The following is a 10,698-nucleotide window of genomic DNA, read 5'->3' as shown; positions in this document are numbered from 1 at the left end:
TCTCTCTTTCAAACTCAGTCGACTTCAATCCCTCTTTATTCCGCCTTCGTCGCGCCTCATACCGCCGCACTCGGTCTCGTTATTGAGTCAAACCACGTCTGTCGGAATCATCATTTTCCACGGATGAATTCGTCGGAAAAAAAACTGTGGACACAAGGAGTGCGCTTCGACGGAGATTCGCACAAGTTCCCCGCTCACGAAGTCGTCATGCGCGCGCACACTTCTCGGACGATGAACAATCTTTTGCGTTTCCTTTCATGCACACCAAACCCCACCCCCCTCCTTCTCCAAGATCCACCTCCGTTCATCCCACCACCCCTCTCCCGCATCGCCCTTCCCACCGCGGAAACAAAGGGGAAACAGAAACTCTTTAGCGTCCACTGAATTCCACGGCAGGAAAAGTTTCGCCATTCTTTTGTGTGTTATTTTATACGGAGAGGAGAAAAGGGACGGAGCCCCACCTACCCGCCCCTCTCTACCCTCTCCTTTCTTTTTGTGGATTTATGCCGTCTTCGGCTCTGCGGAGGTTCGGCTTCCAGGCCTCTCGCGGCTCACCCCTCTCTGCCCCGAGGGGCTGCACGCCGCCGTCCCGCTTTGCTCTCCCCTCAACCTCTGCCCTTCCCCCGCCATCTGACGTCCCCCCCCTTCCCCCGAACCGTATTCCTCGGCGATGCTTCTTTGTTTCCACCATCCCCCCTCCCTCACTTTTCCGCCTTGCTGCAGGACATGTCAAGGGACGACTTCCCTCGCCCAAAAACTCAAATTCATTCCTTCTTTTTAATCCCGTTGTCTTTGACTTCATTATTACTTTGAGTTTTTTTTTCTTCAAAAAATCGACGTCACTCACTGTCACAATGTCCACTTTCCCTTATTTTTCTCCCCCTTTGTGCATTTAAATTTGACAACCGAGTAAATTTTTGTGGGAAAAATACTAAGTATTCGCCATCCATTCGTCGGGTGCTTTCTTTTTTGGGTCATTCCGGGTTCATTTCATTGTCAAATCGGTAATTTTCTCACGTTGCACGGTTCGTGTCATACTCTTCTCTATGCTGATTTATACAGGATCTTATGTAGATCTGTACCAGGAAAAGGACAGTGGCAATTGTCTCATAAAAATTATTTACCGGCAGAAGTAATCAGAGCATGCAACACAAAAACTAAATGGAAGTTGTATACGAGGCGAACGTCCCGGTAGAACCAGATGGCGTTCTAATTAAAATTTTCAGGGCATCGTCCCTTTCTCCATGTCGTCTGCTGTTTCCTGTATTTCAATACCGCATTTTTAGTATGCTGGAAATCATCATTACCATTTAAAGGCAAAAACTAATAATTTATTTAATTTAACACCATCGACCGTTTTTTTTAAATAGTCAACTCCGAAATAAAAAAACTATATCTTTTCAAGAAGTTCTCTCGGGTTTCCCACCGGGTCAGGTTGCAGTACACCGACGTTTCGAAGGCTGACTCTGCCATCGTCTTCAGGGTGAAGTACTTCACTTCACCCTGAAGACGATGGCAGAGTCAGCCTTCGAAACGTCGGTGTACTGCAACCTGACCCGGTGGGAAACCCGAGAGAACTTCTTGAATACCATACGCCGGGAAAACCTGAGATCCTTCACTATATCTTTTAGTTGACACCCTTAGTCATTTAAAAGCTTGAAGCGTAGAAGTGACTTGTATTTATAATGCTTGATCCACGATTTAGGGTGCTGTTATATCTAACAAATGGCTAACTATTTAATTTTGAGCTTTTCATTCGGAACAAGTAATATGGCAGATATGAACGAATTTTGTTGGAAATAAATTATCAAACGTGCCTACGCACTAATTTAAAAAGATTATAATGGCGTTATACACATTTTTACCACAAATCATCAGTCTTTGACACACGACACACAAGCTGTTATCATACGAGGACAACAATACTTTTATCTTGTCAGTAATTATCATTGACTGACTTAATGTAATGTGAATAAGTTTATAAGGAACCCTTTTTTTAGTAATAATTGTTTTGACAATTTAATTTATAAGCGAATGGAGCTGATGAGTTATAAGATCCTGCAAACCTAGCTAAAAGTCTGATTGACTATAGTGATGACAAACGTAATTTATTGCGATCGATAAGTCGTACTGTAAGTAATAATACATTTTTTAGATATTCCGATCCCCCTCGAGTGGTTATAATGAGACAAGACAATGATGATGTATAGAATCGACCTACGAAGAAAGGATTTTGGCGACACCGGCGCAAGTTTCTTCGCTCGCGCATCGCTTCATCTATTTGCTTCCACCAGGGCTACGGGGAAATTCGAATTCTCATTTTATCCAAACCACCCTCCTCGACACCCACTCCTCTTCTCTCCCCCCTCTCTTCCACAAATCCACTCGTTTCCAACCCCCCCCCACCTTCCCCAAGACGCCCAAATACCTGGAGGCCTCCGACCTCAATGATTTATATGCCCCGGAGGCATAATTTGCATGAGACACACTAATGCATACTCTTCCCTTCGGATTCGAAAAGGACGACCTTTCCCGGGCCATGGATATCCACCCTCGCGCTATCTTCCGAGCATTCCCGATTTTACTTAACTCCTGTAATTTTACGGATTTTCCCAAAAAATTCTCATTCTTTTTTCTGCTTGTCATATTATTCTTTTCATCATGATTCTTTCCGAATTCGATGGTTTCAGGCTCTATCTTGTAAAAAATTCATGATCACTGAATAAATATACTTTGTATTCTATCACACTTAACTTTATTTGTTAATACACGTAAACCTCATTGTGAAATAATACAAATTATACTTATACAGCAATGATACTATACATTTTACGGCTATGATAGCCATAAAGGTCAGGCACAAGTTAAGATACCACCAAATGACGCGGAATGAGAATGGTGAAAACAGATTTGCACAAAGATTTTGATCAGTGGCAAATCATTGTGAATTCTCGCATGCTACCGTTTTCTTTTTCATGATATTTGAATGACTAAGGCTCTATAAAAAATGACGCATTATCGAGGATAAATTAGAAATAGACAGACATTGCGAGAAAAAGAATATAAATTCAATAACCTGAATTTATTGCAACAGAGCGCTAAGTATTTGGAATCATTTGAATTCCGTCATGATGCGTGCATATTTCAAAAACAGGATGCCGCTAAATATTCAAACTAGTAAATGCTCTATGAAAATGATAATAAAATGTACTTTGTTCCACCAATAATATAAAGTCACAGCTGGGCATATTAAAGGCACCTTAGTTATAGAATATATATAATATTCGAAAAATATTATCGAAGCATAAAAAATTCTAAATTAAAAGGTACATTGAAATATGGGAACTGGAGCCTTCACATATTGAGATGTGTGCAAAAGCATGTTCACTAAAATTAGCAAATGATAGAAAAAAGGTCTATCAGTATTACCAAATCTGGAGAAATAAGTGTTGAACTAAATTTGCTTAATCACTTTAGAGCACACAAGTATGGGTATCTATTTAAGCTAAGAAACATAAAGACATAATAAACAGAACGGGCCCAAGGTTTTAAACTTGAGACGCCATATATGGAGTTGTAAAAGCGCGTATCGTGTGCAAAAGGATTCCCGATATGCTTTTTGCGCTAAAAACTATAGATGGGATTTCTTTGGGAGCGAGACTAAAATATTATCCCACGCTTGCATTAATACCTCAAGTACTTAATTTCATAAAAATATAAATACGTATATGTACTCGCTGGTGTAAACGTGAATCCAATCAAATAACATATGAGTTGAAGACAGAGCACATATCACTGACACGCAGAAAAAATTAAGACAAAACTCACTAATGTAAATTTTCCGGTTTTAAAACATTATTTACGGTGGCTGAGGGTGGCTGAGTGAGGATTCGATGATTGAATAGATGTATATATTTATTTATTCATTCCACATCTTCTCTTATTTTATAAAGAACAAAAACTCTTTTCTATTAAAAATGTACCGTCTTTCTCTTTAACGTGGGAGTTGTCTATCGCATACGAAAGCAACGGAAGATATTAAATGAAAAACCATCCTTAACAGAAAACGTCTAAAAGTAAACCAGGATTAACTTTATAAAAACGCCTGAAAATAAAGCTATAAGCGTTGCTTTCATATCCAATGGAGTAACTGAAGAAAAAGTAAAAAGTTTCCCCCGCCAAAAATCAGTAGCTTAAATCAAATGCACTTCGGTGTAAATATACAGTCAACAACTGTGTCACACCCTATACGTATCACATTGATCCATCGTCAGTGATATTTAGTTGCAACGAGACTCGATAAATCATTCGCATATAATTGATATGTAACTGCGATTAGGTGCTTTTCAGACATATTTTACGTCTGAAATCGTGAAGGTATAAACAACTCTAGGCATTAGTTTGGAAGTTTTACTTTGATTCCTACTGAAAATGACCAATAATTGTGTAATTCTTTGGCACATTCATCGGAAATGATTATTACAATACTTATTTTACATTTAGGGTGCATTTTTTAGTGCTTTGCGAATCAGCAAAGTTTTAATATTTATTTACCTGCAAAACATGAAGTCTTAGAAATATCTTTAAAAATAAGATTGCTTCAGTGCAAACATTTATCTTCACAATTTTCTTCGGAATAAGGAGTTTTCATCCTTTCTTTAAGAAGGCTTCATTGTTGAAACTCAGCATACAGACCAAATAACACAAGGATCTAATGCTAAAAATGTAATGAACTTCCAAATTTTCATACACTTTTATATTAAACTTTTATTATTTGGGGTGAAAGTAGGGTAATATTTAGTGTTTAGGGTAATATTGTTCTTTTATCAGGGACTAATCTAGTATTTTGGCGCCTGGATATTCAGGTAAACTATTTTAATGCTATCGAGTAACGCAATTTTTCCTTTTATGAGTTTATGTACTCGTATACACTATTGTTCACCGAGTTGTTCGATTTACGCAATATTTATTCAGATAATTTCACCAATTACGTTCACAATTAATATTACCAAATCAGGGCATTAAATTGTATGACCATCGCGTTTCTCCTAAAATTTATTTTATGCTATATTCACAGAGTATCCTATTTTTATTATTATAAGAGACAAATTTAAATAATGCTCGTTACCTATTGAAATATTTATGGCTATATTCGTGAAAGATGAAAGATTTTCTATGATCTTATTTTTATACAAACGACTATATAGTGTGTGCCATGAATCCGCAAATGCATATGAACCGTCAAAATTGAATTTTAGAGAGAGATAGCGGAAGATTTATTCTGAAGATTCAGAAAATTCAGCGTTGCATAAATAATAATCTTACATGCCTTTAATTCACCAAGTCACCTACCTTATTTTCCTCAAGGTGAAGAATATAAGCTACCATTATATGCCGATGCCGTAGGAGTGATATGTTTTCTTGAATTTCTTTCTTCGTATTTTTACTCACAATTTTGAAGCGATCCTATTCATTTCAAAAAAATACGTTTTCTTCAATGAATTTCGGATAAAATAAAATGTACTGTCGCCAACAAGAAATGCGAACAATAGAATCCATTTCATATCAAGTATTCTTTGTTTTTATTAATGAATTTATATTAGTCGCGAAAGAGTAAAGTGATAAGGGGACCACATTGAATCTATGCAAATAAAGACATAATTTGAATGAGAACCCTAATTATCGACTGTAAATAAATAGTGTAAGTAGCAAATTACGGCGCAAGAAGATATGGAATTTTTTCATACGACTGATGAAAAAATATGATTTATTTGAAGGACAAGTATGATGGTGAATTAAAGTTTCCGAGAATGAAGCAATTAATTACTGGGACCAGAAAAAACGCTAGAAAAATATTACAACAAGGTGACCGAATTGAACTTCAAAATTTTCAAATCCATGACTGGCATTAATGATATATTTAAGCAAACAGAGGGATTGGTTACTAGGAGGATCCGATGGAATTGGCATGTGGTCACTTTGTAATGGTAATTAGGAGAGGTGATTCTATAAAAAATAGCTAATATTCACTTTATTTCTATCTGAAGAGTATCAAGCGTCTGTTTAAACATTCGCAAGAAATATATCAATTTAGATCCTGCAAAATTTCCATAATAATTTTTAGATAAATTAGGACTTTGAAATACAAGCAATTAAAGATAATACTTTATCATAGTCATAATGCAGTAATCAACCAAATCAATCAATCGAAGGTCGGCTTTCTGGGTGATGGTAGACTACCCAATACTAAGCCCAACGGCAGGTAAACGTCACACATCAGAGAAAGGGGGGACAGCTCCTTTCCCTGCCAGCTATGGTTTCCAACGAAGATCTGGTACCCGAAAAATTACACAGCTAGGGTGAAGCAGAGGGTTTGAATCGAACCCGGGCCCTCCGGTCAGTGGTCCAACTCCCTACCGCTGAACTACCGCGTCGGAGTAAAAACACTACAATTAATCTTAATCAGTCTACAGCTCTAATTTTCATTTTAATGAGCACTTTATGATACGCTTTCATGTAATCATTCGCAAAATCTCAAGCAGAGTTAGTTTTTAATGTTGTATTTGGTACTCTGATTTTCGAAAATATGTTTATGCGGTGTGATGATAATTTATTCTTTCAATATACTCATTATTATTTTACCCCTTCCAACTGACCCGTGACAAGAGGCTACATGCTAGACAAAATTAAAATGATAACCTCAATTCTCAATATTAAAAAAATATCTTTCTTATATATTTTAGAAAGTTGCAAACCACTGCGGGAAACCCACGGGCGGGTTGCACACCATGAAAAGGGACGAGTGATAGTGAGGAATTTTTTTCGAATTTGATGGGTAAGCCAGTCAGTAAGGTAGCATTCATAGATTGTTTTTAATTTGCTTGCAATGACTATTAATGCACGCTTTCTACTATATAAGTAAAAATATAAATAACCAATGAATAATTTTAACCCAGCGAAAGATAGAAGAACAAAAAAATGAGGAAGGTCCAATGGAACTTTATGATACAAGTAAAAAAAAAGCTTAGCAATGAGCTGGAAAACCCAAGAGAGGAGAAAAAGGGAACGGAGATGAGGAAAAGGAAAGTGGGGGAAGGAAGCTCTGGGCGGAAGGTATACCTGAAGTGACGGAGAAGTTATCTTTAGAAGGAACCGATTTGGTTATCGTTACGAAGGAATCTCTCAAGTGTCAGCACTCGGGAGTCTAAATGTATTCACTGCCGCTGTGAATAATTTTGAAACTTCCTCCGACTGTGGACTTCTCTCACTTCCATTATCACCAACTTCTCAAAATATAATCACACTGCGCAAAAATAAATGCGGGATTTCAAAAGCGTGAGTGTACATTATTTCTAGAGAGCCATCTAATAGATGAATGTTTGAGAAAGTGGCTTCCGTAATTGACTTTCTCGTGAAAATACGATGGAGAGAGTAATTTACATTCCATACCTGCTCACGTCCATGCAGCTTAATGGAATGAATTTTAAAGTTCAGATCTTGCTCGGTAAGAAATTAAGTTTTTCTTCCAAGGGATGATGAAAGACATTTCTTTCGACAAACTTACCGTCTTGGAATATGAATTTTTCGAGAGACCCTCTGAGATCCATTACACACGTATTCCATATCGTAAGCATGAAATAGTTTACATAAATAAGAATTTGCTATAACCATCCAGGTTATGTGCGCAGGAAAATCAGTCAGGGAAAGCATATGCTTTAATATTTATATTCACAGATGAATCTATTCCCGGCAGGGTAAGATATTGTAACAAGCAGACAAGCTTTTTCATTGACAACAAAATATAATTGAAAATACTTAAGTCAATGTCCTCTGAATCATCGAGTGGTGCCTGGGGAGTATACCGTTTAGACGTTTATCAAATGCTTTGTGTTGAAATCCAAGCATTAACAACGAACATTACAACCTAAGCACAAGTGAGTATTTACTGAAAAACCAAAGGGACCCACAGGATAATGTCGCTTCTTCTTGAATGAAGGCAATAAAAAAAGAGGAAACTGGGCAAAATTTTCGCCAGAAAAATTTATAAAAATGGTTAAAAAATTCGGGATTCATTTAAAATTCATCAGATGACAGTCTTGTTGGCAATTTAAAATTCAAACAGAATTTAAACTATTCCAAGACTCTTGAGCACTTTCGTTCCGGATACATCATCATGATGCCACAACAAGGGAGTGACCTCTGTAACTGCAGAGGAGAAAGGGGGAGTGTTCATTCTCCTCCCCGTCTTCTCTCTGTGAAAGTAAGTCTTTGGCATCCGTAGAGCAGCTGTTTCTCTGCAGTGTTACCCCCCCCCCCCCCACAGCGTCTTCTCCCGTGGTTCCTACAGCCCGCGGCGGCAAGTCTATCGTCTTGCAGAAGACTAGGCCCTGGGGAGTAGTGGAGGGGGGATTTAAGAGTAGCCACGCTGAAGTGCTATCACGGAACAAAAAGAAGTTAACCGGAAAGTGACAACTGGGAAAAGAAAAGGAGGAAGATCTCCACATGCATTCGGACGTGACTTTCGTTCTATTCACCTGAGTACTCGCAATGCTACCCCAAATTTCCCATATTGTGATTCTCTTTGGCTCTCAATCCAAGGATGCTCCGCCAATGCTTCTCCAAAGTTACTCTCCTCCTTGGAAGTTTTCCTTTTCTCTTTTCTCCACAGCTTAAGATATAGGCACATTTTAATTATTTTAGGCATAGGCATTTATTGGCATAGAACTTCAAGTATCTCATCCGAATTCTAAATTTCCTTATTTAATGAAAATTAAAAGATAATGAAAACACAAAAATATTAATAGCATGTTTTACTCCGTAGTTAGGTACCTTATCCGATTCAGTGTATTACCCGATTCAGCTACCAATATAACTTTCTAGAATCTCTACGCGATTCAGCCAAAGAGTGAGTTTGCGTGTATATGTGGACTCATATGTATATATAGGACTAAATATGTATTTATTTTATTTTATTGAAATATTTATTGTTGTCTTGTGGTATTATGCGAAGATTTACCCCCAAAAGTTTCCTTCATGCCACTGTATGAACTTTTTTGTTTCCGGCTTAATATTCTGTAAATCTAGGGTCTTATAAAAACATATGTACGCCTTACAAAGGCTGGCATAATTTAAAATGTGAAATAACTATTACCCTACATACAGTATGAGCCGAAATAGCTCAGTTGGGAGAGCGTTAGACTGAAGATCTAAAGGTCCCTGGTTCAATCCCGGGTTTCGGCAATATTTTTTCTAGCCATTATTTCGGTTGATAAAATAATTAGTAGAATCTATTTGGAATCTATGATTAAAAGGAATTATTACGGTAGAAGCATGTAGTTAGGAGGTGTAAATAATGACGGTCGTTTGGTTACACTTTTACTTGACACTTTTCATCCCTCCAATTTCGGGTTTTTCGTTTTTTCCACCTCCATAATATTTACTGTTGTGGTCTCCAATTGTGCAATAGAAATATTAAATCACTCTCTTTAACAGCCAATTTCCCATAGCTTCTAACTCTAATATCACCTACCGATGTAATCTGAGAAAAAATATTACCTTAGCTATGGGTTAAAATCATAAGATTTTTCTTTAGATGGTATTTTAGTTAATTACGGATTTATTTTACAAAAAACATTTTCTTAACAGGGAATATGTACGAGAGTTTGAATAAATATTTACGGAAATCTTGAGTAAAGTGTATTACTATTTTATTTAATGGAGATGATGTACAATTAATGAATCAGTTAACATGGCACTGAGCCGAATTAATAATTTTCACCTATTTCATTTTTAATAAAACTTTATGGTTACATAAAAATGGAAGTCATCAACCCCAAACATCTTAATACTTTATTGATTGCACAAAATACTCTTTTTGAGTAAATGCATAATACCTAGAGAGAAAATATCATGCTATGTATACTTTCGAGTGTTTTATTCATTACTTTATGAACTTTCAATAAAGGAAAAGACAGAACTCAATTTTTTTAAGGCAGTCCTTACCAAAAATATTTATGATTTTCCAATTACCACTATTCTCGACGAATGTTAGCAATACACTAAGCCAAAGTAATACGAAATATCGGGTGAAACTTATTTTGAAGCAGTGCACTAGCGTAGTACGCTTTCTTGAAGAGTCTCAAATTTACGTTTGGGCAATCGCACCTTTCCTTGATGACAAGTACACTTAGCATATAAAGTACTTCACGAAAACACCTCCAATTTTTGTACTGCGGACCAAATTGTTTCAATTGAACACCAAACCTTGAAAAAAAATTCAAAAAACACTCCCATAAATTCATGAGGGGCCATCACTTACTCAGCTGTCTTTCGCACAGGACTCTGCAAATTTGAAATGAAATCCCAAGAGTCGAAAGCAAGAACCTATCTACAACGACACCTTTAAGTAGATGAAATAATGCATTTCAATTTGGCTGAGTGATTGAATTAAAACGGCCCCGGATCAAGGAACCACCATTCCAACTTTTTTTTATCTCATCCGTCCCATCCTTCGTCTTCTTTTCTAACTTCTCACATCCGTGCCCTCGACGCCCGGCCCAAAAATTCCTCCCCCCCTCAACCCCTCAACCCCTCCCCGCAAGTCCACCCTTCACCCTTCATCATCCCCCACCGCAAAACTTCTCAGGATCCCTTCCTCTCCCCCATCCATATCTACTCTCATCCACCATTCCCACCTCC

At 37.4% G+C, this 10,698-nt stretch overlaps 1 non-coding gene across 1 annotated transcript; it reads left to right on the top strand.

Moving 5' to 3' along the window:
- The first annotated feature begins 9,167 nt into the window (after window positions 1–9,167).
- Window positions 9,168–9,240, top strand: TRNAF-GAA (transfer RNA phenylalanine (anticodon GAA)). Its single transcript has one exon. It is a non-coding gene; the product is annotated as a tRNA-Phe (tRNA).
- The last annotated feature ends 1,458 nt before the right edge of the window (window positions 9,241–10,698 follow it).

The sequence above is a fragment of the Hetaerina americana genome, unplaced genomic scaffold (assembly GCF_022747635.1).
Source record: "Hetaerina americana unplaced genomic scaffold, ioHetAmer1.1.p SCAF_8, whole genome shotgun sequence".
NCBI lineage: Eukaryota > Metazoa > Arthropoda > Insecta > Odonata > Calopterygidae > Hetaerina > Hetaerina americana.
Note: the sequence above shows the minus strand (reverse complement) of the source record. Positions and strands in the feature narration are given on the sequence as shown.